The sequence below is a fragment of the Suricata suricatta genome, chromosome 13, assembly GCF_006229205.1.
Source record: "Suricata suricatta isolate VVHF042 chromosome 13, meerkat_22Aug2017_6uvM2_HiC, whole genome shotgun sequence".
Taxonomy (NCBI): Eukaryota; Metazoa; Chordata; class Mammalia; order Carnivora; family Herpestidae; genus Suricata; species Suricata suricatta.
The window spans coordinates 57,601,115-57,616,163 of NC_043712.1; the positions used below are offsets into that span (position 1 = coordinate 57,601,115).

Consider the following 15,049-nt stretch of genomic DNA (forward strand, 5'->3'; position numbering starts at 1 on the left):
AATGGAGTATTAGATGGCAATGAGAAAGAATGAAACCTGGCCATTTGTAGGAAAGTGGATGGACCTTGAGGGTGTCATGCTAAACGAAATAAGTCAGGCAGAGAAGGATAGAAACCATATGTTTGCATTCATAGGTCTAACAGGAGAACAGGAGAAACCTGATGGAGGACCAGGGGGAGGGGAAGAGGGAAAGAGAGTTGGGTAGAGAGAGGGTTGCAAAACCTGAGAGATTATTGAATACTGAAAACGAACTGAGGGTTGAAGGGGAAGGGGAGGGGGGAAAGGAGGTGGTGGTGAATGGAGGAGGGCACTTGTGGGGAAGAGCACTGGGTATTATATAGAAACCAATTTGACAATAAACTATTTTTAAAAAAAGACTAAAAGACAATAAGAAGGCTGAATTTGTCTGTCCCTACCTCCAAATCAAAGCAATAGCAGAGATTGGTCTTTTCTTTGTAATGGCCATTTCCAGAGAATAATTTTAATATATTTCAAAAACACCTATCTTCTTAGGTATGTAGAAATTCTTCTTGAAATCTCATTTTAGCTATTCAGTCTTCTCAGTATACTCTTCTTCTCTAAACGGAATGCAAAGGTAGATTTTATATTAGCACTTCATATTTCAAATATAAGCTATCTAAATAAAACATTTTTAATATATGAAAAAAATCATAGCAAAATTAAATGCCATTTTACTACATTTTTTAGGATAAACAGATTAAATGTGCAGAAAATATGCAAAGCTGTAGTGTTTGCCATGTGTTAGCAAATTAAAAATTATCTCAAGAAAAGGAAAATCCGAAGGACAAACATCAGTGCAATTTCAAAAGGCTACATAAAAATGCTTTAACACTGAAGAAAAAGATAGGTGGAGACAATGATAAATATGGGAGAAGAATACAATTTGTTAAACAATGGCATCCCCAGAATTACAGAATAAAAATTCAGTTTTGCACCAACCATGTTCACATCTTTCAGAGAGTATGATTTTTTTACAGCTTTATTTTGCCATAACAAAGAATAATTTAATATTGCACACTCGGATTATAACTTTGCCATGACACAGATACTGAGTTTATAATTTTATTAATTGAAAACCAAGCAGATTTACTCAGACTAACGTTATAAACCATGCCCTGGAGCAAGAAGCTCCTTGTGAAATTTGTTTCAAGTTGTGTCCATCTACATATTTCCTTTAAGATTAAAGAGATTCTAATGATTTATCTCTATTTTACTTTGTTTATTCTACTGGTGTTAGATGCACAATTTGTTGCTTTCCCTACAGTTTCCATAGTGGTTGGTAACTCTCAAGCAATCTGAGTCCATCACCCTACTCATTCTTCCTGAAAGGCCATTGTGTTTTCCATGTTGCTCAGTTATAACTTGCAAAAGAGAGGAACAAATAAAGTAAACAACAACGTTAAGCTGCAGTTTCATTGTGAATGTATTATATCTCCTTTCACTGATACGTGTGATTCAAGGAAAAACAATATTATGATGTCATTTATTTTCCTATTGAATTAACTGTGGGCTTTAGATTTTGAAAGGAATTGGAAGGAAATAAAGGAGAGTGGTAGTTATAAGAAATGCTTAGTACCAGAATAATAGAGAACGGGTTGAAATTGACAGATCATCAACGTGCCACTGTAATGTTATTGTGATTCAGAAATACTGGAGAAAGAAATATAATTTCGTTGAATCTAAACCATAAGCCACATGGGGCATAAGTCAGTTTTGTTTATCGAGGCACCTAGCACAGAATGTACTCTTAAGTAAGTACTTGGTAAAGATGGAATTCAATTTCCCTCTCTAACTAAGCTTCACAGACTTGATCGTAATCTGCCTTCAGTTCTGACTCTTTGATTGGGATTCCTTAGACTCTGGTCTTAGCCTTATACTCTTTGCTACTGACTCACTCTAATTCCCATGCCTTTAGATACCGTGTCTATGATAATGATTCCCAATATGTATATCCAAGTCTAATTTCTCCTGACTACTGATTACTACGCCCAACTGCATACTTAAAATTTGTACTCACATAGCTAAGAAACATTTCAGCATAATATGGCTAAAATAGAATGATCATAGCTGATACACACATCCAACTCAACCTATATTCTCTATAAGTCTTGTCCTTCTCGGTAAATACCACCAACATCCACTGAATACTAACTTTCCCACCAGTAACCATCCTTTATCTCTTTCTTTTACTCATGACCCACATCCAATCCATCAGTAAATTTTGGTGACTTTATCTTTGAAATGCATTCTATGTCAACCTAAATCTGTCCAATTTTCTAGCTCACCAAATATACTGTAGTCTAAAACACTACAAGTCCTTTCCTGGGAAATTTCAGAATTGATTTCTCAGTTTTTACCAGTGTCTCTGCTTTCCACTTTTGAACAGCCATAGGCATGTTTACTTTCATTTGTTTACTTGCTTATTTTCTTTCTCTCCCCTCACCCTTCCATGTTTCAAGAATGTAAGTCAGAAATGTGTCCACATGGCTACCACCATATCACCAGTGAGAATAGTACACAACACATGGCAGATGCTAAAAATACTTGGTTTTTTATTTTGGGGAGACAGAGAGACAGGGTGTGGGTAGGGGAAGGACAGAGAGAGAGGGAGACATAGAATCTGAAGCAGGCTCCAGGCTATGAGCTCTCAGCACAGAACCCATTGCAGGGCTCAAACTCACAAACTGCAAGATCATGACCTGAGCCTAAGTTGGCCACTTAATCAACTGAGCCACCCAGGTGCCCCTAAAAATACTTGTTTAATAAATGTTAAAAATAAGTATTTACCTAAAGGAAAAATATAAGGTGTAAGTTGTTTTTTTACTCATTTTAACTCACTATTTTGTTATTTGGTTGATATTGCACAATTGTAGATTCATTAAATTCATCACATGGTTAAGGTATTTTTTTTTTGTAGTGTAAAATATTTAAATAAGAGAACAAAGAGCACCAGGATAGTCTTTGTTATGGAAGTGCTTGAAGGTATGTAGAGTGACCAGGCAGTGATCTCAAGGTCTAAGAGGAAAAGGGATAAAAGCAGAAACAAAAAGATCAAACTCTATAAGCCCTTTATATTCTGGAGATATAACACATAGAAGATGCCAGCTGAAACGCTAGGAGAATCAGTTGGTTAATGCTTTCTTCTCTGAGACTTTCATGGAGGGGGATAGATTCCTTATCTTGGGACTTCACTTTTAAAACCAAGGCATGTTGGTCACCTAGTTGAAAATAAGGACTTTTTCTCTTGCTATTTACATTTTTATTATCTTCTCTTTATTTCTTTCCCATCTACTTCTGTAAATAGAAACACTTAAAAACAAACATAGCTTTGCTGGTTTTGAAAACATTGGAGAGAGGAGAACAGGTGAGACTGTCCTGTTTTTCAATGGAACTAAGAGAAAAGAAGTAGATGCCACTGAGCATGAGTAGTGTTGACTTAAGAAAGTGAATAAGAAGGGTGACACAATCCTGGAAAGAAGAGGAATGAGAGTATCAGAATCTCCATCTTTGTCTAGCGGTTGGGTTCACTGATATTTTGTTGGATGAGGATGTTGAGAGACCACCAATTGACTTGTGAGCTGGACCCAGGCAGTCTGGACTCCTTTCTCTCTTTGCAGTCCTTTGAATGTACTTTCTGCCCACTGTTTCCATAGCTAGAGTCTCTACAAGGACACAGCCTTGACAGAGTAATATGTTGTTGAGACTATATATGTGAGTGAACCTTGTTGAGGCCTCTATACATACCTTTAAGATCTGTTGGGCAGGTGTGGAGATCTGCTCCTCTTTAAGCCATCCAAGACAGCCTCATATGTAACTTCCCTCACTTTGTTAATAACCTGCCACTTACCAGTCTGGGTGGTCTGCTTTTTTTCTTATTCAGTCTCTCCCTGCCCTCCATGTAAGGGACCAGTTTCAGATTTTACTTGGAGAACTTCTGAGGTTGTGATCCAACACATTTATTATGATTACTGATGTGTTTGTATTTATTTATTTTATTGTGTGTTTTTAATTTACTTAGCTATTTCTTTTTTATTATTATGTTAACACGTTTATCCATTTTTGAAAGACAGAGAGAGACAGAGCACTGGCAGGGGAAAGGCAGAGAAAGAGGGAGGCACCGAGTCTGAAGAGGGCTCCAGGCTCTGAGCTGTCAGCATAGAGCCTGACAGGGGGCTCAACCCCACAAACCATGAGATCATAAATTGAGGGTTTAATTTACTGAGCTAACCAGACACCCCTTAACTTAGTTATTTTTATGCATAATATTTCTCTCTTTTTTGTAGTCATTTCTTTATCTTTTTCCCCTCCCAGTCAATTGGATACCATATTGTTTTAATTTTTTTTCTGGGTGGTTACCTTTAAGTATTAATGCTGATACCTCTCTTAACAAAATATAAAGCTAACGAATATTCTTACCCTTCTTCCAAGCAATATAAGGGCTTTAGAACGCTTTAATGATATCACCCTCATCAACCTTTTACATATGCTAGATGTCCAATGTTTTCAGCCATTTTACCTCAAAGTTGATTATTACTATTATATTATCATATTTTATACATTATTCATATTATTATATTATCTTATATAGTTGCTGATTTTTTTTAGATTTACCTATATGAATCAGTGTCTTTATTTACCATTTTTTCTTACATCCTTTTTTTCTGAATTCAGTTTACTTTTTTCTAAATCATAGCTTTTAGATTTCCCTCAGTAAAGGATGTAGTAGAAACTAATGATATTTTGTCTGAAAACATCTCTTTTAACATTCAATAGTAAATTAGTATAGAGACAGGTAAGTCCTCCTATAATAGTTATTTTCACTTAGCACAGTTGAGATATGATTCTTCTATTCTACATCTTCTATTCTTGTTGAAAAGTTTGCTGTAAACCAAATGTGCTCCTGTTTAAATAGGTATTTTGTCTTCTATCTATTTTTAAATTTATGTTTATGTTTATGTGTGAGGGAGATTTATTGGATTTATTTTGAGATTCATTTAACTTCCTGAAGAAATAGTTAAATAAGTAGTTTTATATAAATAGATTTATATAGAAATATAGGTACTTTACATAAGTTATGTATATTAGTATCATAATTCTTGAACATTTTTCATATATTACTTTTTTAAGGTTACTTCTGCTTGTCTTTTTGGCTCTTATTAGACACATGTTGTACCATCTCATCAATTCTTTTATGTCTATTATGCTCTTTCTTATCACTTTTATGTCCTCATTATTTCTCTGGTAATGCTGTGGACATTTTATTCAGCTCTTCCTGTGAATTTTTCATTAGCTATATTTAATACATCTGTTTATAGTTTTAACAGTTATATTTTTATTTGTAAAATTACAATTGACACTCATTGGACATGCTCTTGTTCTTTTGCTAACATCTTATTTATTTCACATATTTTCTCTCCATCCTTCATTTTTAATGATTTGAAGTATTTTCTAATCTATGTTTAGCAATCTCTTTTTTGGAATATTTTGGTGCCTCTAATCTTGCTCTTTTATCTTACTATTCAATTTCACTCAAGATTTGCTCATTTTTTGATAATTATGCATTTAAACTACTGCTTAGCTTGGCTTTATGTTCATAATTCTTAATTCCTTTGTTGGGGGTGTGCCATCCAAAGAATTTTGGAGACTGAATGCACAAGGTACCAATCCAGAAATACTTCTTTGTTAAATCCTCTCTGTGGAATTTCTCTGTTCTTGTTAACAGTATAAACTCAACCACCATAACTGTGTAAAAGATTTTCATGAGAGACATTTTAACCTTTTGCCCCTGAAATCCTAAGGTTCTTGATTGAGATTCATAAATGTCCAGAGAACCAAAAGATCAGTGACTTCTTATCATTTCCAATTTTTTTCCCCTCAATTCAGCCTTTGAAGATTTCCTTAATGTATTTCTCTGAGTTTTGTATCTCAAGTAATACTTGTTATACTTTATCTAGTTTTCCATTTTTTGACAAATTTCTTTGTTTTGGATATGTAATATCTGATGTATATTTTTATGGAAATAGAACTACTTTAATTTCTATATTTATTTTGGTTCTGTAAAATAAAGAACTTGCAACTAATTATGAGGGAAGCAAGAGTCATTTGTATTTCAAGAGAAAAAAGTAAGATATAATATGTATCCTTTCTTTTTACACACGCACACGCACGCACACACGCACACACACACACAAGACTACTCTGGACTTTGACTGAGGGGCTATTTATGGAAAATAGCTCATGAGGCTTAGTCATGCCAGTTCCCTTTCATTCTCAGTTTCTTTCCCAGTTATCACTCAACTGCCATTTCAGCTCAGGTCTGGGACTTGCTCATGACTGATATGAGAAATGAGGACTGGAGTTTTCCTATGAAAAAAAAGAAATGCCAAAAGAAAGAAATCTGATAAAATTAGAAAAAGGGAGAATCACTCTGACCACTTATGCATAGACCTATATCTGTATGCATCTGTGTGTAATTACATGCTGGTTTGTTTTTTTTTCCCCCCATAGGAAGTGTGTTTTGGGCTTTTCCCTTATTATTTGCTTTACTTTTTTTTTCTTTTTTCTCTTCTTTTTTTTGGTGGTGGGGGTGGTTATGTTTAAATGAAGTTGCTTTTACAACACCAAAGACTTAATCATCCATTTCCTACATAAAAGGTAGCTACTTTTTTGCATGGACCTCAAGCATATTGTAGTATAGAGGTGGAATTTAAGGAAAGGTATTAAGCAGGCTGTGTTGTAGCCTATGAACAAGTAATAAATTGTATCATGTATCTTGAATATATCATAGATAAGCTGCTATATAACGATTGCCACTTCAGATAGCTGTGAAATTAGGTGATTAACTAGTTGTTACTTAACCGTCTAATTTCTGTATAAGTCTAATTACATGAAACAGAAGTTGGTGTTTTGATTTTTTACTTTGCTTTTCTGTTTTGAGTGTCATTGCAACTACTGTATTGTAAAGGATGGAAAATAATTGCATATGTTAAAAAAATATGAAACTTTATAAAGTAAAAAAAATAAATAAAATAAAATCTTATTATAATTATAAAAAAAGAAAGAAAAATAGATACGTATGTGTATGTATTATATATACATGTATGTATTTCAATATTATTGGAACACAAAAATTTAATTGTGAAATAATTTTCTATGCCCAGAGTGGGTACCTTTTTTGCTTTTGTTTCCATAATTATTTCTATAATTGGTTTTATAAGTAATTGCAGAAATAGCTGGCTTATTCCTACCACCTGCTTAGTACAGATATACAGAGAAGGCAATCATACATATTTAATTTATTCTTCTTATTTTTCCCACAAATCATATAATCACAATATTGGAATGATATTCCATTTAGTATTCTGTTCCTGCATTAAACACCCGGGTTCTTTAATAGAAAGTAGACACTCTTTATGAGAATTAAATGGTCAAATATAGAGAGGTAGATAGATGGCTAATTGTAAGTGCGATTTGAATAAATTTGCATATGAAAAGACCTCTAAAAACTTCTTTTAAGAAAAAGAATTTTGTAGGTGCATGTGCTATTCATAAATCATCTTATTTAGGATGACGCCTTTCCCATAATCATGCCAGCACATCTGGAATCAAAACAAAAGTTCCAAAGCTTTTTGATAAGATTTTTCTTGTCTCTAAATCAATTGGTTATCTACTTAGTAAGATATCTGTTTTATATGGAACAGGATCATATTTGCTTTATATGGAACGTACTTAGGACCTGATCAAAATGCAGAAGAAAAAGGTCATCGGAAAAGATATTTAGAAATGAAAAGAAAAAAAAGAAAGAGAGAAAGGAAAAAGGGAGAAAAAGGAGAAAGAAAGAGGAATTTGGATCAATGAAGATAGTGAATTTGATAGAAGAACATGTAAATTAAGAAACATTGCTATTGTTTTAAGTATTCATATAAATCTTTAAAACGATTATTTAATATGTTGTTATTCAAGAGTACTTTCTCTTGATATTTAATATATTACATGAAAACAGGAAGTTTTTCATCAAATGGATGAAGAGATAGCCAATTTATAATCCCCTGGGGAAAAATTGATATGAATAATTGCACAGAATTGGTTAACTTTTTGAAGCCCAGAAGAAAGGATAAGACTTTGTGTAAGTGTGTAATGCATCTGCATACTTTGTATAAGCAGAATCTGCTCTCACATATTTAACTTGGTCAGGTGTACAAAATTACAAACAAGGAAATGTCATCATTTTCTCTATAAAAAATATAGATTTCCTTTTCTAAGCTGATGTCACTAATTTCAGTCTTGTTGCTGGTGTAATCACGTTAATGGCTCCAGGCAAATCTGTCACTGTTCCTCAAAACACTAATTTCAAACATATGCTGTGCTAATAGAGGGCCAGAAAGTATTATCACCTTTCCACACAAAACTCAAACCTGCAAAAATACCTGTATTTTTTAGATCTAACATAAAATAAAATAAAATAAAATTATCATATGATACAAAAAATATCTTAAAGAACTTGCTTAAAAAGTCATTTATTAATAGAAGAATTTTCTTTAATTTAAATTCTTTAATTTTATTTTTATGAAACTAAAGGTTTCATTCATAATAAAAATTAATATTTCTTTAAAATGCAAGCTTTATTACCAGAAACAGGTGCAATGCAACAATACTTTTAAAGAATGGCAGATGAACATGATAAAAAAGTACACAACATGTTACCTCTATATTAAATAAATTGTTCCATTTATCTTATGCATCATCTTCTGGACATCTCCCACGCCAAAGACATAACAGAGAGTCTTCTGGGTAGGCAAAAATGAACATGGTCAAGGAATAAACACCCAACTATAATGCAAAAGACAATCTGTTGAAGACTATAGTAGAAGACAAGTTCATTGTGAAATTAGTTGAAGTGGCCCTAAAGAATGGATAAAAAGTATCTGGAAATGGAGAGAAAGTCATGAACCAAAGTATTGTTTAAAAAAAAAAAAAGAAGGTGTTTAAGATATGACCTGAGGGGCGCCTGGGTAGCTCGTCGGCTGGGCCTCCGACTTCGGCTCAGGTCAGATCTCACATTCGTGGGTTCGAGCCCCACATCGGGCTCTGTGCTGACAGCTAGCTCAGAGCCTGGAGCCTGCTTCCGGTTCTGTGTCTCCTTCTCTCTCTGCCCCTCCCCCTCTCATGCTCTGTCTCTCTCTGTATCAAAAATAAATAAAAACATTAAAAAAAAAAAAGATATGACCTGAGTACAGGGCACAGGGGAAAATAGTAAGAGATAAACTTGAAAGGTAGAATCAAGACTCACCAAAGAATTAAGGGCAGAGTCTCAGAAAGGTAGAACAAGAGCAGCTGACTAAAGCTGCTGAACACTATGCTAAATACTTCATCTTTTAGTATCAACAATAGAGCAGAGTTTTTAACTCAGCAAGGTGACTTATATGGCATTATCAGAGCTATGTATTAGGATAAGATTTCATGATTATGTTCATGCCAGGACAAAGGCTGTATTATATAGGATTCTCTGTACTTTTAAACTTGAACATCAGAATAAAATATGGTTGCAAAACATATATTTGCCAGCTTGCATATACATAAGATTTTCAAAGACAATCAGCTATCTAATTTGGATCTAAAGTGGTGAGGATGAAACACTTTCATATGAAATAACTAAATGATTGAGATCAGATTATGAGTCTTTATAGCTTATTTAATTTTGCTTCTGTAGATAAATTCACAATATGTGTTTGAAGATAATTTGAAAGTCTTCGGCAGTTTGCATGATTGCAATATCAAGATATATTTTTGTTGTTTCAGATGATGGTGCCTGTCAATTAACTGAACAACACTGGTAAGTTGGTTTTTCTCTTCTCAAATCTGTGTAGAATGTTTTTCTTTCTGATATTCAAAAGGATTTATGTTGCCTATGAAATCTGTAAAAACATGAACACTTATATGGACTGAAAGTCAAGCATGCCCTGAGGTTGGCTATATTTTTCCCCAGGGATTTGAACTCTCCCTTTTCACTTCTGAACTAAGCCAACACTGGAACTCAGAAAGTATCCTGTACATGTACACCAAGAGTGTAGGAGGGGCACTATTTTCCAAATGTTTTCCATTAAATGTGCACCATATGTTTGCCCAGGGATGGCTCTGAGAAAACACCCAAATGTTGTTCACACCACTAAAGGCAGCAGGATGTCTTTTAAAGAAATATATATATATAGATATATAGATATACACATATATACACATACATATATATATCAGTAATTTAAAGTTATATAGAAGTTTGGTAAGAAGAAACAGATGTTTCTTTTCCCTCTTATTCCCTAGAGATGTTAATGATCATAACCATGATGCACACACAAGCTGATTTTCATTTTTCCAGTCTCATTGCTGACAAACCTGAATTTGTTTTAGTTGAATCAGTATACTGCAGCAGAAATTGAAAAATGGTTTTCTGCCTTTGTTAGGAACATGCTTGTTTGTGGCTCCTTTTGTGGACTTCTATTGGGTAACATTCTACGTTGGGGAGTGAAATTGTGGAAAGTAATATTAATGATCATAATGAAATATCTGCTGCAATAGTATGCTTTCAAAAGGGAAAAAGAAAGAGAGAAAAAAGAAAGAAAGAAAGAAAGAAAGAAAGAAAGAAAGAAAGAAAGAAAGAAAGAAAGAAAGAAAGAAAGAAAGAAAAGAAAAAAAGAAAGAAAGAAAGAAAGAAAGAAAGAAAGAAAGAAAGAAAGAAAGAAAGAAAGGAAGAAAGAAAGAAAGAAAGAAAGAAAGAAAAAGAAAGGAAGGAAGAAAAAACCGGTTCTTGCCAGCTCCCAAGTTCTGGTTTCCCCTCTAATTAACTGATCATTTCAGGGTAAATTGTGAAGGGTGAGAAAAAGTCAATCTGGTTGAGTTAAATAATTTTCATGTGTATGAGATGTAAAATTTTACAGAAAATAAATGTATCTTTAATAGTACAGTCTATGCAAAGGCTATCCTATCATCACCTTGCAGTAGTCAAAATATAAAAAGTCAATTGTAGTTGTGTGTGTTAGAAAGACCTAATCATAACATAAGTAAACATTATTACAATTGGTGTGCTTGAAAATACTTGATTTGTGTCTTCAAAATGTAGTATGATGTCGTTGGTTTTGTCTCATATTACACTGACATTAATGAATGTTATCCAGTCTAATTGTTTAGCTCATTCAGATTTTAAGGAGATTATCACGAAAGCAGAATAGCAGTCAGACTAGGCTAGGTGGATCAGTAATAATAGATAAAGAAGCTTAGAGGCTTACTTGTCCAGTCTTAGAAGGAAATATGAGGCTTTTCTGGAACCTGGATTCCCCTAGGAGCTTGGAGAAGGCCATGGAAGAAGAAATTTTAAAATCAGTCTGAGGTTTTCTGCCCAAACCTTTCCTCTAAATGAATGTTTCTTCACCCAAATCACATGTCAGAATCATCTGGGGTATTAAAAAAATCAGTTAATACCTGGCTGGGCCCCACCCAGACCTATTAATTCAGTTTCTCTGGATAGAGCTCGGTATGATGCTCCATCTTATTGGTGAGTCCAGGAGCAACTGAAGTTGAGAAGCAGTGTCATATATTAGGGCTTAAAACTCTTTTGCAAGTTTTCAAGTGATATTGATGTGACTCGTCCATGGACCACTGTTTAGGTAATAGAGGCCTACCAGTCCCCATAAGTTTTTTCACAGGTCCCAAAAGGTCAGTATTACTTGGTAGTAGTTATCTTTTTTTCAAAGATGAGGGGAGTGAAGGGAAGAAGGAGAAAGGAGAAAAAGAACATCAAAAAATGGTACATGGTGTAGATTTGTGTAGAATATTCAATTCAAAACATGATTGAATTTGAAAAGCAATGAAAAAATTCCTGCATTCCAAAATATCTTATCTTATGAAATAATATGATGCTTGAGTTTGCAGTATTATAATTCATTTCATTTTAGTGCTTTTCAAACTGAATGTACAAATATTATTATTTGGTACAATTGTTACAAATATAGAGGATCAAGAAAGAAGGGTAGAATTGGCAGGAATCTGAATTTTAATAACTGTCCCAAATGATGTACTCAAGAATGAAGCTTAGAAATTACCACTGTTAAAATGTCCATACTGCCCAAGTCCTCTATAGATTCAATATAATCTCTATTAAAATACCAACAGCATTTTTCACAGAAATAGAACAAGTAATTCTAAAATTTGTATGGAACAAAATACCACAAATAGCCAAAGCAATCTTGAGAAAAAAACAAAAAAGCTAGTGGTGTCATAATTCCAGGTTTCAAGATATACTATAGCTGGAGTAATTAAAACAGTATAGTACTGGCACAAAAATAGACACACATTATCAATGGAACAGAATAGAGTGCCTAGAAATAAACCCACACTCCTATGGTCAATTAATCTATGACAAAGGAGGCAAGAATATGCAAAAAAGAAAGACAGTCTCTTTAATAAATGGTGCTGGGAAAACTAGAGAGCTACATGCAAAAGAATGAAACTGGACCACTTTCATATACCATACTCAAAATTAAACTCAAAATGAATTAATGACTAAATGTGAGAACTGAAACTAAAAATCTTAGAAGAGAACATAGGCATTAGTTTCTCAGACATCAACCTTAGTAACATTTTTTTCTAGATATGGCAAGTAAAGAAAGGCAAGGAAAGACAAGGAAAACAAAAGCAACCATAAACTACTGACACTATATCAAAACAAAAGGCTTTGCACAGTAAAGGAAACCATCAACAAAACAAAAGACAACCTGCTGAATAGGAAATATATTTTCAAGTGATACATCCAATAAGGGGTTTATATCCAAGATACATAAAGAAGTGATGCTGCTCAACACCAATAAATAAATAAATTAAATAAATACATACATAAATAAAATCTGATCAAAAAATGTAATGAAGAGCCATTTTTTTTCAAAGAACACATGCAGACAGATGGCCAATAGATACTTGAAGATATTCAACATCACTAATCATCAGGGGAATGCAAATCAAAACTACAATGAGATATCACTTCACACCTGTCACAATGACTAAAATCAAGAAAACAAATATAACAGGTGTTGGTACAGAGGTAGAGAAAAAGGAACCCTTGTGCACTTTGGTGGGGGGGGATGTAAGTTGAGGTAGTCATTGTGGAAAACAGTGTGAAGTTTCCTCAAAACTTTAAAAGCAGAAATACTATATAATCCAATAATTCCACTACTGAGTATTAAACTAAAGGAAGCAAAAACACTAATTTGAAAAGATATATGCACCCCTATGTATATTGCAGCATTATTTACAGGAGCCAAGATATGGAAGCAGCCTGTGTCCACTAATAGACAAAGAGATGATGAGATGTGGCATATGTGTGTATGTAAATGTATATGTGTGTGTATACACACACACACGTATATATCCATATCCACAATGGAATTTTGCAGAGCGATAGAAAAGGATGATATCTTGCCATTTGTGACAAAACAGATGAACATAGAGGGTATTATGGTAATAATTCAGACTGAGAAAGACAAATGCCTTATGATTTTATTCCTATTTGGAATCTAAAAAAACAAAACAAAGGAATAAACAAACAAAAGCAGAATCAGACCTATGAATTCAGAGAAAACTGATGGTTGCCAGAGGAAAGGGAAATGGGGGGGGTGGGCAAAATGGGTGACAGGGAATGGAAGATACAGATGTCCAGTTATGTAATAAATAAGTCATGGAAATAAAAGGCCTAGCATGGTCATTGAATATAGTCAATGATATTATAAGAGCATCGTATGGTAACAAATGTTAACAACACCCGTGGTGAACATGGGCTCAAAAGCCAAAAAATTTGAGTTTGAGTCCTATAGCATAACTATAGAGAAGTTGAGTCACTATGTTCTACACTTGAAACTAATGTAAAGTTGTGTGTCAATAAACAATATACAAATATTTTGAAAAAGAATGGAGCTTAGAAGCCTTTGTTTTAGACCATACACTTCCTTTATTTCTGGCCTTCTTGTAATATACAGACATACTCCTCTTTAACATTTTACATATACTATTTCATATGTCAATATAGGTCAAATATAATAGCAAAATAATAATAATAGTTAAGCACTGTTCTGAGTGTTTTGTTAGGCACTGTTCTGAGTGTTTTATAGTCTCTAAAACAATCCTAGATATTATATACTCTTGCTATTGTCTTTACTTGTATGCAAACTGGGAAACAGAATGTTAAATTGCCTAAACTCACATTGCTGGTAGTGGTAGAACTGGGATTAAAACTCAAAAACTTTTTGGCTTTTTGAGCCCATTCTCTACAAAACCTTCAACTGTGAATTAATCCACATTTTCAACAAATGTTTCTGGAGCAGCTTCTATACACCAAGTGCTAGGAATAGAGCAGTAATCACAAAAAAGTATATGCCTTTATGGAGATTCCTTTCTCATGAGAGACACAGGCTCTTGTTTTTAGAAGAGCCAGAATTTAAAAAAAATTTTTTTTATTTTCATTTAATTTTGAGAGATAGAGTGAGACAAGTGTCAGTAGGGAGGGGAAGAGAGAGAGGAGACACAGAATCTGAAGCAGGCTCCAGGCCCTGAGCAAGCGTTCAGCACAGAGCCTGATGCCAGGCTCTAACTCACGGACTGCGAGATCATGACCTGAGCCAAAGTCAGACATTTAACCAACTGAGCCACCAGGCACACCGAGCCATAATTTTTTTAAAGAGCTTAGAATTCATGGCAAGAAGACATGAGCATCAAATGTGATCATTTCATTTGCTTTCTGATTGACCTTAGCAAAACTCTTTCTCTTTAGTAATCCAATGAAATAATATGAAAGGATATATAAATAAGTTATTTTCATTACTTACATAATCATAAACTATAATAAAAATGTTTTGCATAAAAGTTTTGCTTAAAAAATGTCTTAGTTGAAAGAGATTGATTTCCCCATTGCCATAGACAGAAAGAGCATAATGAAAACACTAGTTATCAGGAGGTGTGGGGGCAGGGTTGGTATTGGCATTGGTGTTAG

At 33.8% G+C, this 15,049-nt stretch overlaps 1 long non-coding RNA gene across 1 annotated transcript in view; it reads left to right on the top strand.

The window, feature by feature from the left end:
* LOC115276602 overlaps positions 1 to 10,634 on the top strand; it is a 1,186,317-nt gene extending 1,175,683 nt beyond the window's left edge. Inside the window, exons 8-9 of the long non-coding RNA XR_003902023.1 lie at positions 9,820 to 9,853; positions 10,479 to 10,634. This is a non-coding gene — a long non-coding RNA (uncharacterized LOC115276602). The remainder of the gene's footprint in view (positions 1 to 9,819; positions 9,854 to 10,478) is intronic.
* Positions 10,635 to 15,049: the final 4,415 nt, after the last annotated feature.